The sequence below is a fragment of the Vulpes vulpes genome, unplaced genomic scaffold, assembly GCF_048418805.1.
Source record: "Vulpes vulpes isolate BD-2025 unplaced genomic scaffold, VulVul3 Bu000000627, whole genome shotgun sequence".
Lineage (NCBI taxonomy): Eukaryota > Metazoa > Chordata > Mammalia > Carnivora > Canidae > Vulpes > Vulpes vulpes.
The window spans coordinates 1,395,212-1,421,407 of NW_027325667.1; positions in this window are offsets into that span (position 1 = coordinate 1,395,212).

A 26,196-nucleotide genomic window follows, 5' to 3' on the forward strand; every position below is an offset into this window, starting at 1 on the left:
TCAACTTATTTTATCTAGGTTTAGTGATTGTCTAAAAAGTAATTCTCAAATTAGAAAAAAAATGCTTAATATATATCAGAACTATTATATTTGTATTTATAGCAATTTTTTAAATAATTCCAACAAAATAGACATTTTCTATTAGAATTTTAAATAACTGTCATTTGTAGTACATTTTATTTTACTCATGACATAATCTTCTATTTAATGATATACTTCTAAATATTTGGGGGTGAGAATTTGTTTTTTTATCGTCTGTTAGAGGAATATCAACTGTTTCTAAAAAGCAACCATCATTTTCACCATATTTACTATGGCAACAAGCTTAGTTATCATGTGCTTATGTGCATATGGTTTATTTTAAGCAGATGTATAACTATTCCTAAAATAAGTATATATATATTCTTAAAAATTAACTTTTTAAGTCTGAAGTTGTAAAAAGTGGTAGCTTTAAACCACAGAACATAAAATCTTTAAAAGTTCTATTTTTCTTCTTTGACTTTGAATATTTAGCATGCCAGACATGAAGAAACCTATATTTACTTACTAGAATAAAACAGTATAATACTTCATATGCTCTCCCCTCTAACCTTGTCCTCATGTCCCTTGGGACAAGAGAGGGGATTTATTATGACTGCTAGGAACAACAGTCCCTTTAATGCTCAAAGAAGTAAATGCTTCCAAATTCCATTTTTAACTTGACTATAACCACTACACATTGAAACTCCAGATTTATTCACCTTGGTGTTTTTGGTATAATCATCATGCAAACACACTACCTACTTCCAATCTTAGCATTAAAGTTATATGAATTTGCTCCTTTACTTTTGATCTTCCAACTGGATGACAGTTCTCAGTTAATGGAGCCTTTACAAACACCAAGGGCAGACTTATGGGGGTATCACAAATTGTTTTCCCATCCTGAGGAGGCAGAGGTGTATTCTTACTTTAATAGAATAATTCTAATTCTTCTAAGTGAAAAATCAGGGAGATAAACATAATTTTCCTTTGCTAATTTTGACTGCTTTTTATAAAATAATTTTATTGGATGATTATACCAATGATCCTTTTCTACTCAGCCTTACCAAATACCCATCTAAGCTGTTAAAACTTAGCAGTAAGAACAAAACTAACACACATACAGATGGAGAAAAAACAAATGTTCACTCTTAACTGCTGGATGTATTTGTAACAAGACAATAATGAAACTGAAAAGTATGGAGGCAATAGTGCCAGCTTGATTAGGAGGGTGAAAGAAAGAGATCAATTTTCAAAAATGATGGGACTCTGACAACTGAAGAAGCAGCACAAGACATTCCTTGAAAAGAAGTAATGAACATGAACTGGTGAGCTATATGCACAAAGATGCATAGCATAAATATACATTCTTAATGTTGGATTGACCCAGGGCTTTTTTCTTATTTCTATTTTGTTTGCGAACTTAATCCCTCGGTGATCTACCTAGTCTTGGAGCAGTAAGTACATCTCTGTGTCCATGAGTCCCAGACTTTTCAACTCCAGACTTAACTATTCAATGGCTTCCTCTGGACATCTACTTGAAAATCTAGGCAACATCTCAAATGTAACATGTTGAATTGGCTCCCCTTACATTCTTTCCCATCTTAGTTGATGACAATTTCATCCATTTGTTTGCTCAGCCTAAAAATTTTTGTACCATTATTGACTTCTTTTTCTTTTTTCAAGTCCAACAGTAAATCTGTAATAATATCCTTAGATCTGTCTCTTCCTTGTATCTTTCTCTAACACTTCGGTGTGCTGCTAACACTCCTTCAGTCTTCAACATTTTCCTTCTCTTAGATAGTCCTACTGAAGGAAATATCCAATTACCCTTGAAGAAAAATAAGCCAAAAAAAAAACAATGCTGTGCAATCAAAATTGCACTTCATTCCACTGCAAAGACTTTTCTAGAATAAAAAAGATAGAATTAAATTCACAACTGATTTCAGAACTGTATTACAAATGTATTGCTTAGAACTGCATGATCTTTATCACTTAATTCATCTATTGAGTCATCAGATGAGAAAAATGGATAAATAGTGATGACTACATAGATCATATTAGTATAATTAGAGTTCTATAAATTCAAGAACAGCTAAATATAGAAATAAGACTTGATAATAGCTTAGAGAGTCTCTTCATGAAACTTTCTCCCAATATCAAAATGAGTCTAGTGACAACAACAGAAATAGATTTCCAATATCAAAATGAGTCTAGTGACAACAATAGAAATAGATTTCCAAGTTTAAGGAAGTTTGGTCAATTGACTAAGATGCAATATAAGACATTTAATAAGGAAAACATCAAATTATATGGAGAATCACTGATTCAGAGGAATTAAAGTATATGCATGACCACATAGAATGTATCCTAGAAAATAAGTACTCAAAAAGAGTATTACCAATTAAGCAATAGCCCCTGAACTGATATCTGCTCCTTTAAGACTAACAAAATTAATTGCTTCTGCAACTAAACCTTGATCTCATAGATCTAACTGGAGTAACGGTCCCATAAACCAAGGTAGGATAATAAAAACAAAAGCATTTAAAGCCTGAATTGTCATCTCAAAATACTGACTAAGCTACCTTAGTATTTTATTAAGATAGAACTCACAGAAAGCCTCAGGTACACACAAATATCTTTTTATAGAAAATAGTATTCTTTGTACTGTCTTAGCAGTACCTTGTCCTTTGGTTAAAGGCCTAATGGTTGAGAGTATAGTTGAGAATAAATTATTTCAGTTGGCTAAATAATCATGTATTGTTTGCTAACGGTTTGCAATCTCACTATGCCCTATATAATGCCACTTGAAGGAAAAATTTGCACTTTGACAGGATATTCAGATGTGGAGTCAATCATGACAGCCAATATTATGCAAATTCACATATTATAACCAAATACTTTGAACACTAAGGCATCAAAATTTTCATAAAGCTCAATGCTATGGTCTGAATGTTTGAGTCCACCCAAAATTTGTATGTTGAAACCTAAGGACCAATGTAATTGAATTAGGAGGTGGAGTTTTTGGGAGATACTTAGGTCATCAAAGTGGATAATCCCTCTGAATAGGATTAGTACTCTAGAAAGAGATACTCCACAGGGATCTTTGCCCCTTCCACCATGTCAGGACATAGCAAGAAGACACCATCTATGAACCAAAATTGGGCCCTCCTAGGACAACAAGTCTGCCAGTGTTTTGATCTTGACATCCCAACATTCAGAACAGTAAAATATAAATCTATTTTTTCCTTTTAAAAAAAATCAGTTTTTTAAACTAAACATACAAAAGAGCAAAACAGTTCACCCATTTTTCCTACCCTCTGACCCCTGTTTCTGACAACCACAAATCTGTGTCTATGAGACTATTTTTTCATTTAGATTCCACATATAAGAAATATCATACTATATTTGTCTTTTTCTGTCTAACTTATATCACTTAGCATTACACCCTTGATGTCCATTTGCATTGCCAATGGCAATATTTCATTCTTTTTAATGGCTGGATAATATTCCACTGTACAGGCATATCTCATTTTATTATATTTCACTTTATTGCACTTTGCAGATATTGCATTTTTTAATAAAAGTTGAAGGTGTTGGCTACCCTGCATCAAGCAAGTCGATTGGCCCCATTTTCCCAATGGCATTAATTCGCTTCATGTCCTTGTTCCATATTTTGTTAATTCTCATAATATCTCTAATTCTTTCATTATTATTAAATGTATTATGGTGATCTACGATCAGTGATTTTAGCTTGTGGAAAGCTCAGATAATAGCATTTTTAGCCATTAAGTATTTTTTAATTAAGGTGTATACACTGTTGTTTTTAGACATAATGCTATTGCACGCTTAATAGACTACATTATAGTGTAAACATAACTTTTATATTCACTGGGAAACCAAAAATTTCATTTGACTTCCTTTTTCCAATATTCACTTTATTGTAATGGTCTGGAGCTAAATCTGAACTATTTCCAACTTCTATATCTACATCTATATCTTTAGCCATCCATCTACACATAAATACTTAGGCTGTTTCCATATTTTAACAATTGTAAATAATGTTGCAATGAACATAGGGGTGCAATATCTTTTCAAATTAGTGCTTTTGTTTTCTTTGGATAAATAGCCAGAAGTAGAATGCTAGATGATAGGATAATTCTATTTTAAAATTCTGAGGGATCTCCATACTGTTTTCCACAGTGGCTGCACGAATGTACATTCCTTCTAACAGTGCATGAAGGTTCTCTTTTCCTTTTCATCCTTGCCAATATTTGTTATTTATTGTCTTTTTTTAAAAAAGATTTTATTTGAGAGAGAGAGAGAGAATACAGGGGGAGGGGCAGAGGGAGATGGAGAAGCAGACTACCTGCTGAGCAGGGAATGCAACACAGGGGCTTGATCTGGGACCCTGAGGTCACGACCTGAGCCAAAGGCAGATGCTTAACTGACTGAGACACCCAGATGCTGCTTGTCTTTTTGATAATAGCCATTTAACAGATGGAGGTAAAATCTCATTGTAGTTTTGATTTGCATTTCCCTGGTGATTTGGTTAATAATATAGATCCTTTTTAAATGTACCTGTTGGCCATCTGCATGTCTTTTCTGGATACATGTCTACTTAGGTATATTTTTTTTAAGATTTCATTTATTTGAGAGAGACAGAGGGGGAGCAGAGGGAGATGGAGAAGCACACTACGTGCTGAGCAGGGAACCCACCATGGGGCTCCATCCCAGGACCCTGGGATCATAACCAGAGCCAAAGGGAGACACTTAATTGACTGAACCACCCAGGTGCCCCAGATCTGTCCATTTTTTAAGCAGATGCTTCGTTTTTGTGATTGAATTATAGGAGTTCTTTATATATTTTGGATACAAGCCTCTTATCAGATATATAATTTGTAATTATTTCCTGTTCTTTAATAGGCTGTCTCATTTTCTTGGTGGTCGCCTTACTGTGTAGAAGAGTTTTAGCTGGGTGAAGTCTCACTTGTTTACTACTGTTTTTGTTGCTTTTCCTATCATGTTAAAAAATTATCACCAAGAACTATATCAAGGAGCTTACCACTTATATTTTTTTCTAGTTTTATGGTTTCAGGTTTTACGTTCAACTCTTTAATTCATTTTGAGTTAATTTTTGTGTATGGTGTAAGTTCATTCTTTTGCATGTGACTGTCCAATTTTCCCAACACAATTTATTAAGAGACTATCCTTTCCTCATTGCTTATTCTTGGCTCCTTTGTCATAAATTAATTGCATGTTTATATTAGGAGCTATCTATTCTATTCCATTGATTTAGATGTCAGTTTTTATGCCAATACTACTCTGTTTTGTAATAAAATTTGAATTCAGGGAGAGGGATGCTTCCATTTTTGCTCTTCTTTCTCAATATTGTTTTGTCTATTCAGGGTCTCTTATGGATCCATTCAAATTTTAGGATTGTTTGTTCTATTTCTGTGACAAATGCCATTGGGATTTTGATAAGAATTACCTCGAATCCATAGATTCCTTTGGGTAATATGGACATTTTAACAAAATTAATTCTTCTAATCTCTGACCATTTATTTGTATCATCTTCAATATCATTCACCAATGTTTTGTATACTTCAATATACAGGTTTTTCACCTCTTAAGCTAAATATTTATTTATTCTTTTTAATGCAATTGTAAATGGAGTTGTTTTAATTTCTCTTTCTGCTAGTTAATTACTAGTGTATAGAAGTAAAATTGATTTATTGACTTTCTATCCTGCACCTTAACTGAATTCATTTATTAGTTCAAACAGGTTTTTTTAGGGCTTTTACCTATAATACCATGTCATCTACAAATAGTCACAGTTTTATTCTTCCTTTCCAATTTGGATGATTTTGATATATTTTCCTTGCCTAAGGATTTCCAATATTATGCTGAATAAAAGTGGCAAGAATGGGGATCCTTGTCTTGTTTCTGAAAAAAAAAATCCACTTTTCTTCACTGAATATAACTTTAGCTGTGAGTTTGTTATTTGTGACCTTTATTATGTAGAGGTACATTCCCTCTATACCTGCTTTTTGTGTTTTTATGACAAATGTATGCTGAATTTTGTCAAGGCTTTTTAGCATTTTTTGAGATTATATGACTTTTGTTCTTTATTTTGTTAATGTGGTATATCACATGAACTGCTGTGAATGTCAAAACATCCTTGCATTCTTGGAATAAATCCGACTTGATCATCGTGTATGATCATTTAATGTATTGCTGAATTTGGTTTATTAATATTTTAATGAGAATTTTTGTACCTATATATGTCAGGGATCTTGGCCTATAATTTTCTTTTTTTAATGGCATCCTCATCTGGTTTTGGTATCAGGGTAATACTGGCCTCATTAAATAAGTTTGGAAGAGTTTCTCCCTCTACTGCTGCTGCTTTCTTCTTTCTTCTTCTTCTTCTTCTTCTTCTTCTTCTTCTTCTTCTTCTTCTTCTTCTTCTTCTTCAGAAAGATTGGTATTAATTTTTGAATGCTTGGTAAAATTTACCAGTGAAGTCTTCTCCTAATCTTTTGTGTTGAGAGATTTTTGATTATGGATTCAATCTCCTTTCTAATTATCAGTCAGTTCAGATTTCCTATTTCATCATGATTCAGCAATAGAAATTCCTATGTTTCTAGGAATTTATCTTTTACTTCTAGCTTGTCTAGTTTGTTAGCATATAATTAATGAAAGTAGCCTCTTATGATTCTCTATTTCTGTGGTATCGATTGTAACATCTCCTCTTTCATTTCTGATTCCATTTGAGTCTTCACTCTCTTTTTTTATTGAGTCTAGTGAAAGATCTGCCAATTTTGTTTATATTGTCAAAGAACCAACTCTAAGTTTCATTGATTTTTTTCTGATTTTCTTTTTAGTTTCTGTTGTGTTTACTTATGCACTTATGCTCTAATGTTTACTATTTATTTCTTCTAATTTTGTGTTTTGTTCCTTTTTGGTAGGTCCTTCAGATGTAATTTCGTGTTATTTGAGACTTGTTCCTTCAAGTAGGCATTTATTGCTATAATTTTCCCTATTAGAACTGTTTTAGGACAGCCTGGGTGGCTCAGGGGTTTAGTGCCACCTTCAGCCCAGTGTGTGATCCTGGAGACCTAGGATTGAGTCCCATGTCAGGGTCCTGCATGGAGCCTGTCTCTCCCTCTGCCTGTGTCTCTACCTCTCTGTGTGTGTGTCTTTCATGAACGAATAAATAAAATCTAAAAAAAAAAAAGAAAAGAAAAAAGAACTGTTTAGCTGCATATCATTAATTTTGGTATTTTACATTTCTATTTTTTTGTCCCAAGTGTTTTTTATTTCTTCTTTAACCTATTAATTAGTTAGTGGCATGTTATTTAACTTCCACATTTGTCAGTTTTCCAGTTTTCTTCATGTAATTAACTTCTAGTTTTATACCACTGTGGTTGGAAAAGACGCTTGAAATAATTTCAATCCTCTTATATTTATTAAGACTTATTAAGGGGCCTAACATACAATCTCTCTTGGAAAATAATCCTGTGTACTTGAAAAGAATGTGAATTCTATTGCTTTTAAAAGATGGGATGTTCTGTAAATTATCTGTTAAATCCATTTAATCTCACTTGTCATTTAAGGCCAATGTTTCTTTATTGGCTTCCTATCTGGGTGACCTATTCATTGATGTAAGTGGACTATTAAAATCCCCCTTGTATTCTAATTTTGCCATTTATTTCTCCTTTTAGGTGTTAATATTTGCTTCATATGTTTAGGCACTCCTATGCTGGGTGCACAAAGATTTATATATGTTATGTCTTCTTGCTGGATTGACCCCTTTACCATTATGTAACACCCTTCTGTCTTCTATTACAGTTTATTTTAAAGCCAACCTGGCTGATAGAAGAATAGACACTCTAGTTTTCTTTTTATTTTTTTTACGTGAAGTATCTGTCCATGCCATCTCTTTCAGTATGTGTGTGTCCTTACATCTAAAGTCAGTTTCTTGTGGGCAGCTTATAGACAGTTTTTTTTTTTCTATTCTCTTTCTTTTTTAATTCACCCAGTCACTTTATGTTGGTCAAATGGAGGATTTAGTCCATTTATATTTAAAGTAAATAATTAATAGATATGTGCTTATTGCCATTTTAATTGTTTTCTGGCTGTTTTTGTTGTTCTCCTTTGCTCGTCTTTCTTCTCTTGCTCTCTTCCTCTGTGGTTTGATGACTTTCTTTCGTGTTATGCTTACATACCTTTCTTTTTATCTTGCGTATTTACTAAATGGTTTTATTTCATGGTTATCATGAGGTTTACATGTAGCAACTTATATCTGTAATAGTCTATTTTAAGTTAATAAGAACTTCAGTTTGATCCCATTATAAATTCAACATATTTATTCCTCCCCACCAAAAACATTTTATGTTCCTGATATCACATTTTAAATATTTCTATCTTGTGTATCCCTTAACTAATTGTGGTAATGATAGTTATTATTTTTTACTATTTTTGTCTTTTAACCTTAATATTAGTTTTATAAATAATTAATCCACTACTTTTATTACCTTTACCTTTCCATTGAGATTTATTCTTTCATATATGTTCTTGTTACCAATTAGCAACCTTTATTTTCAGCCTAAATCCCTTAACATATTTTGTAAGGCTAGTTTAGTAGTGATAAACTCTTTTAGCCTTTGCTTCTCTGAAAAACTCTTTATCTCAGCTTCACTTCTGAACAATAACTTTACTGGGGAGAGTAGTCTTGATTGGAATTTTTTCTTTCAGCTTCTGCTGAAAAATTTGCAGTCTTATGGGAGTTTCTTTGTATTTAACAATTGGCTTCCTCTTGTTATTTTTAATATTTTCTTCTTGTCTTTAACATTTTCATTTAAATTATAATGTGTTTTGCAGTGGGTCTCCTTGTGTTCTTATTTGGAACACTGGAATTCCTGTATTTGGAAATATTCTGGTATGGGATTTTTGTTGTTGTTTGTTTTGTTTTGTTTTTAATTTTTATAAGCTACACAGTCTCTGGTGCTTTGTTATAGCAAGCTGAATAGGCTGAGAAATCGCATCTTATTTAAAAAAAATTAAAACAGAAAATTAAAAATAATTTCCTTGTAGTTTCCACTGATTTAATATGGAGGCATTGACTTTTTAATTCTTCTGATCTATAGAGTTATGAGAATGTCTAGAACTAGTTTTTAATTTTTTTTCTTAATATAACCTTTTTAAAAAACTGATAAAGAATACATGATCTCCAAGTAAAACCTAAAATTTTATAAAACTTCCATGATATTAGCTATATCCTGTCAGTGGAAGAGAGGTTCTTCTTCAAGGAAAAGCTTAAATATTTGAGGATTATCCAAGGTCAACCATCTAAAAAGTATTATTAGGACGCATTGGCTATTTATAGGCAATGGATTACAACATATTCTGAAATTGCAAGACAAATATATGAAAAAGAAAAGAGAAAGGACCCAAAGAAAATCACAAATGAAAGAGGAGAAACAACCAACACCACAGAAATACAAACAATTATAAGAGAATATTATGAAAAACTACATGCCAACATATTGGACAACCTAGAAGAAAGGGACAAATGCCTAGAAACAGATAAACCAATCAAACTAAATAGAAAACTTGAACAACTGATAACCAGCAAAGAAATTGAATCCGTGGTCAAAAAATACCCAACAAACAAAAGTCCAAGGCCAGATGGTTTCTCAGGCGAAAATTACCAAACATTTAAACAAGAGCTAATACCTATTCTTCTCATTCTTTTCCAAAAAAAAAAAAAAAATAGAAAAGGGAGAAAAACTTCCAGATTCATTCTATGAGGCTGGTATTACCCTGATACCAAAACCAGATAAAGATTCTACTAAAAAATCTACTAAAAAAGAGAACTACAGGCCAATATCCCTGATGAACACGGATGCAAAAGTTCCCAATAAAATACTAGCAAACCGGATCCAAAACATACTTTAAAAAAATCACTCATCATAATCAAATGGGATTTATTCCTGGGTTGCACGCTTGGGTCAATATTCACAAGTCAATCAGGGTGATACACCACATTAATAAAAGAAAGGATAAGAACCATATGATCATTTCAACAGACGCAGAAAAAGCATCTGACAAAGTACAATATCCGTTCATGATTGAAAACCCTCAACAAGGTAGGCTGAGAAGAAACGTGCTTCAACAATATAAAGGCCATATGTTAAAAACCACAGCTATTATCATCCACAATGGGCAACAATTGAGTGCTTTCCTCTTTGGTCAGGAACAAGGGAGGGATGTCCATTCTCACCAGTGTTATTTAACATGGTACCTGAAGAGCTAAGTACAGCAATCAGAAAAAAAGAAAAAGATAAGGAAAAAAGAAAAAGAAAGAAAGAAAGAAAGGGCATTCAAATGGGCAAGTAAGAAGTGAAACTTTCACTATTGGCAGACAACATGATATCCGTAAGATTACATCAAATAACAGCTAAAATGACTTAAAAAATTCAGTAAAGTCTCAGGATACAAAATTGATATACAGAAATCTATTCATTAGTATACAACAATAATTAAGCAGCAGAAAGAGAAATTAAGGAAACCCATTTACAACTGCGCCAAAAACAAGATTGTTTTAATAAGATTACAATAAGAATATCCAATGGAAAAAAGTCAGTCTCTTCAACAAGAAAATTGGACAGCTACATGCAAAAAAAAAAAAAAATGAAACCAGACCATTTTCTTACACTAAACACAAAAATAACTTCAAAATGGATTAAAAGACCTAAATATGAAACTTAAAACCATAAAAATGCTAGAGGAGAACACAGCAAATAATCTCTTTGATGATGGCCATAACGACTTTCTTCTAGGTATGTTTATGCTTATAAAAGCCTATTTTGCTAGGTGGCGTTGGGAAGGGTTTAAGGAAGCAGGCCCATGCTCTGCTTCAGATGTGATAAAGAAGCAGGTAGTTCCATAGTGGGCATCTGACCTAAGTCTTACCTACGGGAATCTCCCCCATGGAGGGGAAATCAGAGGGAGGCTCAAGCTGTGTTTGGTGAAGAATCTGCAGTCACTCTCTTAGCCAGGAGTGGGGCATGTTTGGTCCTTTCTGTAGTTTGGGTAAAGATCCTTATTCACAATCCATCATGGGCAGAGTGGCCTGGTCAGCTGTCGACGTGCCGCAAAATGTTCATGTTCAGCAACAGAACACCAGGCCACTTGTCGGGGGCCACCTTCTTGTCCTCAGCTCCGAGTTCACATCTGGATCACAGGGGTTGTCAGTTTGATGGATTCAGCAGAGAGACAACGTCAAAGGAAAAGGAGGAAGCAAACGCTTAGATCGGGTAGGTGGAGAGCAGCATCCATCCGAGGCAGCAGGGGGGCTCGGTGGCTCCAAGCAGGCATGTGCGGTAACAGGGTGCTGGGGACATGGCAAGAGCAGGTCATGACAGGCAGGTCTTGCTGAGGCATTTGGACTTGAGATTGCATACGAGAGGGGGAGCATAAGAAGAGTCACGAGCTCTGATTGTCTGAAGTCACTTGCTGCACGGAGATGGATGTGGGCAAACCCGAATGTGCAAGTTCAGAGACAAGTGTCTCCTGGTCCCTCCTGGCCTCAAGGTCAGACACCTTGATCTGCTCCACTGGGCCATTTCATACTGGAGAGTACTTGGAGTCCCTTCTGCCCAGGTAGACTGTTTTCCCACTGACTACTTCTTAAAAAAAAAAAAAAAAAAAAGATATTTGTCTTCTTTAAAATAAGCAGCCAAAGAGACTCTGAGGAAGGAAGAATTAAAGCTAGACTCCTAACTCTGGGAAACGAACTAGGGGTGGTGGAAGGGGAGGAGGGCGGGGGGTGGGGGTGAATGGGTGACGGGCACTGAGGGGGGCACTTGATGGGATGAGCACTGGGTGTTATTCTGTATGTTGGCAAATTGAACACCAATAAAAAATAAATTTATTATTTAAAAAAAAAGGGATCCCTGGGTGGCGCAGCGGTTTGGCGCCTGCCTTTGGCCCAGGGCGTGATCCTGGAGACCCGGGATCGAGTCCCACGTCAGGCTCCCGGTGCATGGAGCCTGCTTCTCCCTCCGCCTGTGTCTCTGCCTCTCTCTCTCTCTCTGTGACTATCATAAATAAATAAAAAATTAAAATAAAAATAAAATAAAAATAAAAAAAAAAAGCTAGTAATTCAGGCCCTGGGTGACCTGACCTGCTTCAGTTCATCCGATGGTCTTTGTCAGAACTGCCTTGAGACAGGACCTCTTCTGGGAGAGATGGCAGTCAGCCTATGGGTATAAATATTCTCTCTCTCTCTCTCTCTCTGTCTCTCTCTCTCTCTTTAAGGTTTATTTATTTGAGATAAGGCAGGGGCAGAGGGGAGGGAGAGAGGAACTTTAGCAGATTCTGCATTCAGCACAAGCCCAACCCGGGGCTGGATCTCAAGACCCTGGGATCCTGACCTAAACAAAACCCAAGAGTTGGATGCTTAACCAGCTGTGCCACCCAGGCACCCCATCTTTATTTCTTCATATTTATTGCTTTTTTTCTTTTTATGTTGGGTTTTGCATTCCCACAAGTACATTGGGATTGAATGCTCTCAAGACAGCTTAAAAAGCCATGAAAACATGTTCTTGCCTTAAAGTGAGGCTGGAATTTCTCTCTTTGGCATCCGTTGTTTAGATGACTGTGCTGTGTTTTCATCCAATGTCCCCGTATCCTCCAGCCTAAAACAAACAGAAGGGGTATGGGTGTGGAAACAAGGGAGAGCTGGGTGTTTGGGGGAGGCTGGAACCTGGACAAATGGTCTGCGGGTAAGGAGAAGAGTCCAGGAATCTGCAGGGTAGGGCCAAAGCTGGCATTGCCTTCGTGCTTGCTCTGAGCGGTCACTGTCCCTAACTCAGCACCCCTATCGAGCAGAGACTTGGGGCTCCATCCTTGTGGTTGGTGGATCTCCTACCTTCATTAGGTGGGAGCCAACAGCGAGAAACTACACAGAGGGGGCCATTTGAATTTTAAAAAGTCTTCTCCTATTTATGCAATAGGAAAGAAAGGATAGAGGCAAGAGTCATGCTTAGGTTCAGTGCAATCCCCTATGTGGCTAGTGCATCCCCATTATAACTGACTCTCTCCTTTGCAAAGTATCCCAACTTCCACTCAAACCAACCCAATCAAGTAGAGCTCAGCTATGGGTCACCTGGCTCGCCTGTGGTTGCTCTTCGTTTGCACAGGTTTTCTGGACACAGCAGCATTGGCAAAAAGAGGGGTAATGCTTAACTGAGTCGAAGACCAGAAGACCAGACGTTACTGGGCAGGTTGGTCCCCGCAGGCCCTCCACTCCATGTGGTTGGGTGTCTCCTGTATCCTCAGCTGTCCTCTCTCTGGAGACGGGGGAATGGGAAAACCCTGCAGCTTTAGACATCTTAACGACAAAAATATCTTCCCTAGAACCTAGTAATTTAGCGTAAATGCCATTCCAGTGTAGGCAATGTCTCTCTTCCCTTGAGTTCTTTGTTTAGATCTTCTGTTTGCCTTTGGCATTATTCAATGTCACTGCAACAGGTCCAAGGTGCATCTTTCTGTTTAGTCATCTTTACTGGGGCTTCTGTGCCTCCTGAATCTGATAATTTATGTCCCTAAGAAGTCCTAGGCAGTTATCAATTTTTCCAGTCATTACCCCATTACATATTGACCTTCTCATCGGCTTGTTTCAATTACATGCATGTTATATCTTTTTCCTTGTGAATTCATGTCTTTCGTGTTTTTCTATCCCCATTTCTCTGGATTATGTTTGGGGTGATATGGCAATGTCATCACATCTAATGTCTACATCACATACTGTATTGTCACCTTCTTTCAATGTGTGCTTTTATCAGTTCATTAACTTTATTTAACATTCCGATGACTGTTTTCATTCCTGGATGAAATAGGAGTTCTTGGCATATTATTATTTTCTTATGATATCTGTTCCACCTTTCATTTTTAAAATTCACCTTAAGTATACGTATTCATAAACTCCAAGCATTATTTATCTGAAGTTCCGAAAGATCTAATGCTGGTGATTGTTGTTCCTATTGATTCAAGTGTCCTGTGTACACATTTGTATGTACTATTATATTGTATTATATTGATATGTTGCAAATGGTATATTATTTCTCTAAGCATTTGTTCAGTTTATTGTTTGGACTGAACTGGTCCTGAATTATACCTCTGCCTACATAAGCCTGAGCACACCCCTCCTTCTAGCTCTTGGTTCCACATCTTGTTTCCTTGCAAGTGGTGTCCTGGTAAAGGCTACTGGACTTTGTGCTATTTTTTTTTAATTTAAATTCAATTTGCCAACATATAGTATAACACCCAGTGCTCATCCCATCAAGTGCCCCACTCAGTGCCCATCACCCAGTTACCCCCACACACACACACCTCACCTTCCACAACCCTTTGTGTGTTTCCCAGAGTTAGGAGTCTCTTATGGTTTGTCTCCTTCTCTGTTTTTTTCTCACTCAGTTCCCCTCCTTTCCCTTATAATCCCTTTCACTATTCCTTATATTTCACATACAAGTGAAACCATATGATGATTGTCCTTATGCTGAGTGAAGTAAGTCAATCAGAGAAGGATTTTGTAAAGGTCTGGGCACAGCTGCCACAGTACAAGAGCCCTGATGTGCACCATCACCTGGTCAGAGAGAGGAATCACACCTGTGTTTGGGCAGGGCTGGACCACCAGAGGCTCTGGCTTCCCCCAGGGCTTCCTGCAGGGTCTAGATAACAGTCCCTGAATCTCCAAGGAGTTAACACACTGTCAAGTTGACCAACGAAGAAAGCAGATGAATTTCCCATCCTTCCTCCTCTCCAACAGACTTTTCTTTTCTTTTTCTTTTTTTTTTTTTCCAACAGACTTTTCAAAGCAATGTTTCTACACGGCCCTCATCCAATATGCTTTGTTTTGAAGTAGTGGCTAATTGGGACAGCGTCATCTTGAAATCTGTGTGTACAGGTTGAATCTGACACATAATAATATCACAGGCATCTGGGAGTGTAAAGTTGGATTAACAGTGTTCATAATTTACATTCCTGTAGAAGTTTTCTTATTTGAATTTGGGTGTCACATGTGTGAATAATAATAAATTGTGAGAATAAACGTTTGCATTGCAGGACTGTGAATAACTTAGCCTAGTTGCAAAAATAAAATACTGCATTAGACAGTATCCCCTATCCCCAACCCAGATGAAAAATAATTTCCAAGAGCAGATTGGCAGAAACTGGCTCTTGTGATCCTGGTTCTCTTTTCCTTTGGGCAATTTATGATGAGATGACAAGCACTTCATAGAGAGAATTCCGTCAGATTGGTGTCTGGAGGCAGGGTTTGATCTCAGCTTTGTCCTTACTAACTCCACAACCCCGGGCTTGTTAGTTAACCTACTCAGCCTTGTATTTTTTTTTTTTTATTAATTTGGAAACTGAGAACAAGGACACCTAAGAGATAGGGTTGTTGTGAGGGCAAGTGTCATGAGTGCAAATAGCTTGGAGTAGACTCCACATGGGCTCTGCCTTGGTGACAGATCTTCCTCACTGCAGCCCCAATATGGGAGCTTCATTATTATGCACATCTCTTTACAAGTGAATCACTTCAATGCAACAAACTTGGTAAATTTTACCAAGCACCATCCACACCTCTCACTGGTATAGGCTTTGGGGATTTTATAAATGAAGGAGCTTGCTTGGCAGTGGCGGGGGGCGGGGGGAAGGCATGAAAATTAGAGCCAAGATCCCTTTGAGTTGACAGCAAAATGCCACTTACTTCTAAGCATTGTGTCCAGGGAGTAGGTTACAGTAACTTTGTGGAGACATTTGTAAAAGTGAAGACAGGACTTGCTATTTGCTGCCTTTGTGCAAAAGGTAAAAGAACATTCCTTCTAGAGAGATTTAGAAAATAGCACCATCTTCAGGTGGACAAGTTAGACAGATGACCCCCTGGGAGTAGACACTGCCTGGGTAGGCTGCTGCTCCGTGAGCAGAGCACGGGAAGGGTTTCAGCAGGCCAGGGAGGGAGGGAGTCTGGCAGGGAGCTTTGTGCTGTGTGCAAACCAGGCATCTGCACAGCCCTACCTGCACAGACATGCAGAAAGAAGCCTCCCTGCACAGAGTCGACCTCATCTAGCCAGTCCTCAATTCAAACTGATTTCACTGTGTGAATAGCTCTTGAATCAAACAGCTCCTCTCCATCCACAGCCCAGCATCTCCCAGGCTGGGGCCAGAGGCTCCCTTTGGAAGCACAAACCTGATCACACCCTTTCCCTGCAGGCATCCCACAGAATTGCACCCCCCTCATCTGCATCTGCAATTCCCACTGCTCTTGACCCCAGGGGGTCTGATCCCTCCTTTGTGAGGCTCCCCAGGATCAGAGGGTGTGGTTTCAAGAGATGTAGTCATGGATGTCCCTCAAATGTGCAGAGGCAAGAAAAGACAGAACCTCAGACCTGCAGAAAGGTGCAAACACTTGGTATTTGTGACCGGTGTTGGGACCTTTGTGTAGCCACCTCTTCTGAGTGTGGGCAGGATAAGTGACTTGTTGCTAGCCAGTGGAACTTAGCAAAGGTGATGATCTGGATGGATGTGATTATGTTGCATAAAATTATAACTTCTGAGTTGCAAGGAGACACTCTCCATTGCTGGCTTTGGAGAAGCCACGAGGTTGAGTGCTGCCATGGAGAGGACCATGTGGCAAGGGACTAAGGGTGACTATGTTCATTTCTTCTTGCTGCTGTGACAAATCACCACAAACTTGCTGACATGAAACAACACAGATTTCTTCTGCAGCTCTAGAGCTCAGAAGTCTGACAAGGAGCTCAAGGGGCAAAAATCCAGATACCTTCTGGGGGCTTTAGCGGGGGGACAACCTGTTCCTTGCTTTCCCCAGTTTCTAGAAGTGGCCCACATTCCTTTGCTCATGACCCTCTTCCTCCATCTTCAAAGCCAGCAGTGGTCTGACCACTCCTTTGTCGTCAGGGTTCTCTCTGACTGGCTGTTATTGGGAGATGTTCCCACTTTTAAAGATTCACATGATTATATTGGCCTACCTGGATAATCCAGGATACTCCCCATCCCAAGGTCCTTATGGAATCACATCTGCAGTGTCTTTTTTTTTTTAATTTAAAATGTTTGAAATTTAAATTCAACTTAATTAACATATAGTGTATTATTAGTTTCAGAGGCAGAACTTAGTGATTCATCAGTTGCATATAATACGCAGTGCTCATCCCATCAAGTGCCCTCCTTCATGCCCATCACCCTGTTACCCCATCCTCCCACCCATCTTCGCTCCAGCAACAGTTTGTTCCCTCTGTCTGAGTCTCTTATGGTTTGTCTCCCTCTGATTTGCCTTCTTTTTCCTTGCCTTCCTCTATGTTTATCTGTTTTGTTTCCTAAATTCCACATATGAATGAAACCATATGGTATTTATCTTTCTCTTACTGACTTATTTTGTTTACCATAATACCCTCTAGTTCCCCATCATTGCAAATGGCAAGGTTTCATTCTTTTTAATGGCTGAGTAATATTCTATTGTATATATATAGCCCACATCTTCTTTATCCATTCACCTGTCAGTAGCATCTGGGCTCTTTCCATAGTTTGGCTATTGTGGACATTGCTGCCATAAACATGTGGGTGCAGGTGTCCCTTTGACTCACTGTGTTTTTATCCTTTGGATAAATACCTAGTAGTGCAATGCTGAATTGTAGGGTAGCTCTATTTTCAACTTTTTGAGGAATCTCCATTCTGTTTTCCAGGGTGGCTGCACCAGTTTGCATTTCTACCAAACGTGTTAAGTGGGTTCCTCTTTCTCTGCAACCTCACCAGCTTCTGTTATTTCCTGAGTTGTTAAATTTAGTCATTCTGACTAGTATAAGGTGGTATCTCATTATGGTTTTGATTTATATTTCCTTGATCCCCAGTGACATTGAACATTTTTTCACATGTCTGTTGGCCATTTGTATATCTTCTTTGGAGAAATGTCTGTTCATGTCTTCTGTCCATTTCTTGACTAGATTATTTGGTTTTTGGGTGCTGAGTTTGATAAATTCTTCATAGATCTTGGATATTAGCCCCTTATCTGGTAAGATATTTGCAAATATCTTCTCCCATTCTGTAGGTTGCCTTTTAGTTTTGTTGACTGCTTCCTTTGCTGTGCAGAAGCTTTTTATCTTGATGCAGTCCCAATGGTTCATTTTTGCTTTTGTTTTTCTTGCCTTTGAAGATGTGTCTAGCAAGAAGTTGCTGTGGCCGAGATCAAAGAGGTTGCTGCCTATGTTCTCCTCTAGGATTTTTATGGATTCCTGTCTCACATTTAGGTCTTTCATTCATTTTGAGTGTATTTTTGTGTATGATATAAGATAGTGGTCCAGTTTCACTCTTCTGCATGAATGAAAACTGGCTGTCCAATTTTCCCAACACCATTTGTTGAAGAGATTTGCCTTTTTTTCCATTGGATATTCTTTCCTGAGTTGTCAAAAATTAGTTGACCATAGAGTTGAAGGTCCATTTCTGGGTTCTCTATTCTGTTCCATTGATCTATGTGTCTGGTTTTTTTTTTTTTTTTTTTTTTTTTTTTTTTTTTTTGTGACAGTACCATACTCTCTTGATGATCACAGCTTTGTAATGCAACTTGAAGTCCGGAGTTGTGATGCCTCTAGCTTTGGTTTTCTTTTTCAGCATTCCTTTGGCTATTTGGGGTCTTTTCTGATTCCATAAAAATTTTAGGGTTGTTTATCCCAGTTCTGAAAAATGTTGATGGTATTTTGATAGGGATTGCATTGAATATGTAGATTGCTCTAGGTTACATAGTCGTTTTAACAATGTTCTTCCAATCCATGAGCATGAAATATTTTTCCATTTCTTTGTGTCTTCTTCAATTTCTTTCATAAATGTTCTATAGTTTTCAGAGTATAGATCTTTTACCTGTTTGGTTAGGTTTATTCCTAGCTATTGTATGGTTTTTGGTGCAATTATAAATGGGATTGATTCTTTGGTTTCTCGTTCTTCTGCCTCATTGTTAATGTATAGAAATGTGACTGACTTCTGGGCATTGATTTTATATCCTGTGACTTTGCTGAATTCCTGCATCAGTTCCAGTAATTTTTTGGTGGCGTTTTTTGGATTTTCCATGTAAAGAATCATGTCATCCAGCAGAGTGTCTTTTGCCACAGTGGGGAACATATTCACAAATTCAGGAGATGAGGACATGGACATCTTTGGAGGGCAGTATTCTGCCTACAGCCAACATCCAGGAAGAAACTGAGGCCCTCAAACTCACAACCCACAAGGAACCAAATGCTTCCAACAACCACGAAAGCTCAGAACAGATGCTTCCCTAGTTGAGCCTCAAATGAGACCAGCCTCAGCTTGACTGAAGGTAAGGTGTGCCTACACTCCTGACCCTCAGTAAGTAAGATAAAAAATGTGCATTGGTTTAAGCAGCTAAGATTGTGGTAATATTATTACACAATGATGGTTAACTATGACATTATATAAAAGGCTATTTTGCTTTGCTCTTACCTATTTATCCAAACTCATCTGCCATTGCCTCTCCTCAACTCACACATATGTACATTCACAGAATGTACACACACACACACACACACACACACACACACCTCCAAGTATGCACTTTTAGTTCTCTACCCAAAACACTCGGTTTCATGCCTCTGTGCTGTAAAAATTAATGAAGATCATCCAAAAGAGAACAAGTGAAGGCTATTTATTCAAGGCTGGTTATGGCAAAGGTTCTGGCCACCATCACTTGCATCTGGCAGAGACTCAAAGGCAGGCAGAGGAGAGCAAAAGATTTTGAGTGGAAGAAAGGGCAGGCTTCAGGTGTGCCCTGACTCAAGGATGTTGGCCTGGGGGAGCTGGAGGTCTGCTAACTACAAGGGGCATCCTGTGTGGTTGTTTAGGGGTGAGTCTTCATCTTTTTCCTGTTGGTCTTGAGCTGGAAGTGGGGGAAAAAATTAGAGAAGCTGTCAGTTACTAACAAAGAAATGGCCCTTTGGAGCTGAGTATTATGGAGTCATTGCTTGGCTGTCTGGGTCAGTTTCGAGAGATGGTAAATTGCCTCCTGACAACTGTGGGTTGGTTCTGGGCTGGTTGCTGCAGATCATGGGTCAGAGTTCTGTTTTTACTTATAGCTTGGCCACTGTCCAGTTGTGTATTTCAGTCTCACTGAACTTGTTCATGTGCTGTTCTCTCTATGCAGAGTGCTCATGCCTATACCTTAACCAGGTGCCAAACTCAGATTCAACCTTCAGATCTCAGCTTTAGCGTACCTTCTTCTGTGAGGCCCACTGCGATCATTCTACCCCTTTTTAGTCCCTTGGGTAGTATGTTCCTTTCAGTGTTGAATGTTCCACATCATATTATTTTATTGGCATATTGTTTATGTTGCCAATTCGATTGTGAGCATCTCTGTTTCTCTAGTTACTCACAGCCTGGTACATCAGTAGATGCCTGCTAGATAGTTGTAAAATAGTTGGAACCAGCAACAACCCAAATATTCCCATATTCTTCATCCAACCCAATGGTTTCATTTTGATGTGAAACTGAAGCCATGAAGTCATGCAGTCTTGGAATTGGAGAGCATCGAGCCCTGCCAGGAAAGACAATGAGAATGATAGAGGCCGTTGTCTAAGTTCCCACATAGGAAGAGTCCAGATAAAAGCCCAGAGGCAAAAGCCCCAGTTGGGTTCTTTGTGGTATTCCATGCATCCCAGAGACCTTGGGATAATGGAGTGGCCATGAGCCAGAAGTGCAGTGTCTGGGGCCTCTGTCTCAGTAAGTAAAACAAATGCTGGCACATAGACACTGTTGTTTATGTACAAGAATGAACTTATTTTTTTAATATATATTTTTAATTATTTATTTACGATAGTCACAGAGAGAGAGAGAGAGAGAGAGAGAGAGAGAGGCAGAGACACAGGAAGAGGGAGAACCAGGCTCCATGCACCGGGAGCCCAACGTGGGATTCGATCCCGGGTCTCCAGGATCGTGCCCTGAGCCAAAGGCAGGCGCCAAACCACTGCGCCACCCAGGGATCCCAAGAATGAACTTATGAATAATGGAAAATCACTCATTATCTAGCAACTACTATGACTCAAACTTTCCATGGAATTAATAGCATAAACCAGGAAAGCAGTGGAAGAAAGATGAGCATTATAGAATGATGTGAGTCTACCACTTTATCTGTCAATGTTCTCATGAGCTCCATCTTATAACAAATCAGACGACTGCAAATATTCAAAGTGGTATGCATAAATCCACTGTCATGTAAAAAGCTCAATAGAAAATATAAGCCCATAGCTATGCTACTTCCCGTCGTCTTTAGTCATTAACCCAGGTAAGTAGGCATGCTCAGGAATTTTCCTTCTTTTTGAATCAATTCAAGTCCTTGTTTGCTTAATTAAAAGCAATGGCATCATCTTGACTGTGATGAAACAATCCCATTTCAACAAGCTATCATGCAAATTAGCAAGGAGTGAAGGGATTTGTCTATTTTCAAATTGTTTATTTTAAACTAGTGGAATTCAGAGGCAAAGTGCCAAGGAAAATCCAACATGCAAAATTTTCCTTGGAAAATGATGCTTTACGGATTTTGAGCTGGAACTTGGATTTTTTTCAGATTTTTGTCTCTTGCATCATTCTCGTTGCTGCAAAGTAATATTTACCTAATATATATATATTGATATATACACATATCAATAGCTACAGCAAGCTATCAACAATAATATCAGATACCATTTTGGAATTTCTATTCTATTCTACATCATCATTTCCCCATTGAAAACATGTCCTTGGTTATGGATAATGTTTTCTTGGGACAGAGATGTTTTGGAAAAATGGAATACTCTAGTCCTTCCATGGATATTTATAATGTCCACCAGAAAAATATCTTTAGTAGGAGTCACAAAGTTAATTTTTTTTCTTTTTTTAAAATATTTATTTATTTGAGAGAGAAAGAGTGAAAGAGCACATGAGTACTTGTGAATGGGAGAAGGGCAGAGGAAGAGAATCTAAAGCAGACTCCCTGCTGAGTGTGGAGCATGACATGAGGATTACTCTCACAACTCTAAGATCATGACCTGAGCCAAAATCAAGGGTCAGATACTCAACCGACTGAGCTACCCAGGTACCCCTAAAGGAAATTCAGAGCTGTTGAACCATACTTGATAATGGAACAGATAATATGTGCAATATTTATTAGCATCATGGGAATTGGTGTTTCATGGAATAGGTTTTGATATTTTAATCATTAAAAACAAACTAGTAAATAGGTTTCTCAACACAGATAAGAAAAATAAGATCTGGAGGGGCACAGTGACTTGAATAAAACCAACAAGTAAATTCTATCCCTGGAATTTAAACCTGTTATCTGTCTGATTCCAAAGTATGTTTCCTAGATGTATGCATTTCTTTTGGCAACTTGAATCTTGATCTGTGTGTGTACTGGGCCATTCAAATTAAATCTTACATCCTTGCTATTGAAATGATTTCTATTGGATGTTTGCACAATAAAGCACCACAACTAGATAGCAGACCTTGACTCAAGTCTTCATATGAGGCATGGAAGGCCTTTGATCCCTTTGCTAGTGCCAGAGACTCATGCCAGCATGGCACAGCAAGAGGCCACCGGTTGGGGCCAGGAAGAGGGACAGGGAGAAGGCAACCCTTGCTGGCACTAATGAGTGGCAGGTTCCAAGGTGGGCCTGGCCTGGGCTACAAGGGTGCCCAGGATATGGCATGGATCCCAGATACTGTCACTGAGGCATGGCCCAACTCACCATTTCTTAACAATTTTGCTGTTGATGATCAGAATTTCCTAGTTTTGATAAGTTCTAATTTGTCTTATTTTCTTATTTGATTAGTGGTTTGTAGCCTATTGAAGAAAGCTTTTCAAAAAACAAGGTTATGAAGGCATGTTACAGCTTTATTCTGAAGGTTGATTATTTAAACTTTCAGAATTGTGCAAATTATTGTCCTCAAATTAGATTGTGAAATAGGGAGAAAAGTTCATTTTTCTCTGCATACATAGAACATTTTTAGCAAAATGAATTGAAAAGACTGTTTCCCAGTGAAAATTTGTGTCACTGTAAATCGAATGACTGTGTATGTAGGGATGTATTTTGGCTGATTGCTCTATCTATGCATCATTACACATTGAATTAATTATTTTAGCTTCATATTAAGTCTTGAAACCTATAAATCCTCTAATTTTTTCTTCTTTAATATTGTCTTGGCTATTCTATGTCCATAGCATTTCCGTTAAATGTTTGGATTTATCGATATCTACAACACTAACAAAAATAATGAACTTCTGGGATTTTGGCTGGAATTATATTGATTCTTAAATGAATTTGGGAAGAATTGAAATATTAATATCATTAAGTATCTCAATTCATAAATGTAGATTACCTGTATATTTATTTACATATTCCTTATTTTTCTCATCAATATTTTGTATCGCTGTCTATGATTTTTACACAACTTTCCTTAGATTTATTAACAATTATCTGATAATTTTTAATATTACATATATTTCTATGGATGTATTCCTATGTACTTGAGAATTTTCCTATGCAAATATAAATGGTAGTGCTTTGAAATTTATTTTTATATTCTTCACTGCTAGAATAGATAAGCATAATTATTTTTATACAGAACTTACATTTCCTCGTTTCAACTATCTTTGCTAAATTGACTTATTAGCTCTAATTATAGATTTAGGGAATTTCTACATCCACAATCATGTCAGTTATGAAGAGAAATGGCATTTTAAATTCCACTTTAGATCTTTATAGCTTTTTCGTGTGTGCATGATGGCTAGACAGTGGCTAGTGTCTCCACTACAAAGCTGATTAAAGGTGATGACAGTAGACATCTTTTTGTGTGTTTTCTGTATTTTGTTAATGTGTACGTTAAAGTGATAAGAATTTTAACATTAAGCTGAACTTTCATTCTTGGAATAAATCCCCCTAGGTCAAGCTATATTGCTCTTTTTATACATTGCTGGAACATAAGAGTCATTCAATAGATATTCCCTTTAACATCTCTCACTTTCCTCTTGGTAGAGTCAAGGATATGCACATATATTCCATTATATAATGCAGTAGAGATTGACTATATACACAATATTATACATAATATATAGGATGTATATATTATAATCTCTGATGAGAACCACCAATTCTGTCTAAAAGTTTAGAGAAGTCGTTAAGAAGGATAAAATGTTCAATTAAAAATTTAAAGAGTGAATAGAATTTCAACAGCAGAAGAAAGCACACAAAACATAGTTGTCTATTAACACACTAAATGCAATTGGTGTCTCTTTTGAGCCTTCCTCTGAGGAGGGTACCCCAAGTCTCACCAATTAGCATCAATGGCATGAGATGACCAGTCTAAGTTCCCACCTGACAAGAAGGGGGGCTACTTGAAAGAACAAAATTTACAAAATAAGTGGTAATTTTAAAAATGAACAGTAATTTGTCAAATGATTTGAAAGAACTCCTTAAATGTCTGAAAGAATTAGTGCAGTTCCAGAGGTTTTCTTGATTTTCTTGTCATCACATGTTTAGGATCCTTGTTCATGTCTTGTCCTGGTAAATATACCCTGAAAAGTAACCACTCTTTCAACTTCTATGACTATAAGCTGATTTTTCATGATTTTGAACTCGGTGTCAAGGGATTCATCAGTATGTACTCACTTCTGTTGCTTCTTTAACTTTTTTATGTTTATGATGTTTATTAACTTTTGTGTATAATTGTTCCGGGTACTATGCTATGCATAACAATGCATCCCCACACTTTGTAGCATAACACAACAACTCACTGTACTTATAGATTCAGGACTTTGGACAGAGCACGGCCTGGCAGGCGTGTCTGCCCTCTGCAATATCAGGCTCAGCTAAAAGGCTCAGGTTTTTTTTTGTTTGTTTGTTTTTTGTTTGTTTGTTCATTTTTACCTTCCGGTGCCTGGGGTTGATGTTGGTTACCAGCCAGAATATGATCTCCCACAAGAGGAGTCTCCATGTGAACTCGGATGCCTCATAACATGATGCCTGAGTTTCAAAATTGAGTGGTCTGAGGGAGTAAGAGAGTGAAGCAAAAGTCAAATTTCCTTTTCCTTCCTAGCTTTCAAGTGGGAGTCACACAGTATAACTTCCACTGCATTATACTGGTTTAGGCAATACAAAACTTTGTCCGGATTCAAGGAAAAAGAAAAATAAAACTGTCACCTTTCCTTCATTTATTTGTTTGTTTGTTTGTTTGTTTGAGTGAGTGGGGTGAGGTGCAGAGAGAGAGGGAGAGAGAGAATCCCAAGCAGCCTCCATGCTCAGAACCCCTGACAGGGGCTCGATCTCAATACCCTGAGATCGTGACCTGAGCAAAAATCAAGAGTTGGCTGCTCAACTGACTGAGCCACCCAGGCGCCCCTAAAAACTTCACCTTTCAATGGAGAAATATCAATGTCTTATTGTAAGAAAAGCATATGGGATGGAATATATATTGGTAATTCCTGATGTATTAGGCTTCCAGTTTAGGTACTATAAATCTAGATAAACTATCCTTGTATATATTTTTGATACACATATGTATTTATTTCCATTGAGTATATATTATGTTGAATGGTATGCTCAGTCATGAAGGATGGGTCATACCAGCTTTAATAATGAGTTCTAATTTTTTTCCATTGCATTTGGACAAATCTACTCTTCTATTGGCAGCATATAAATCATGTAGCTGTTCCACATCCTTATTATTCAGAGTGAAATAAGAAGCTGGTAAGTGATTTGGGGATAGATTTTAGGAAGCCCTACCTTTGGGGTTCAGACATTTCCTCCAAAGCCAAGGTTTTTAAGCTGGAGGGCCTATAGCCCAAAGCCTGAAGATACACTTTATACACAAGAACTGTGGTGGTCCTGGTGTTGCTGTTGTTACTTCTAACTGACTTTGAATTCCTTAGGTTGGGCATAAATCACTATACCGTGCTCCCACCTAGTTACTACTCCATAATTTAGCAAGACCCATCTTGGAATTATTCACTTCACTCCTGAAAGCATTTATTTTTAATCTCTCCAAATAAACAAAATTAAATACTGTATTGCTGGGGATATAAGTGTGCATGTATAGTGTAATTTTTTTTAAAAAAGACCA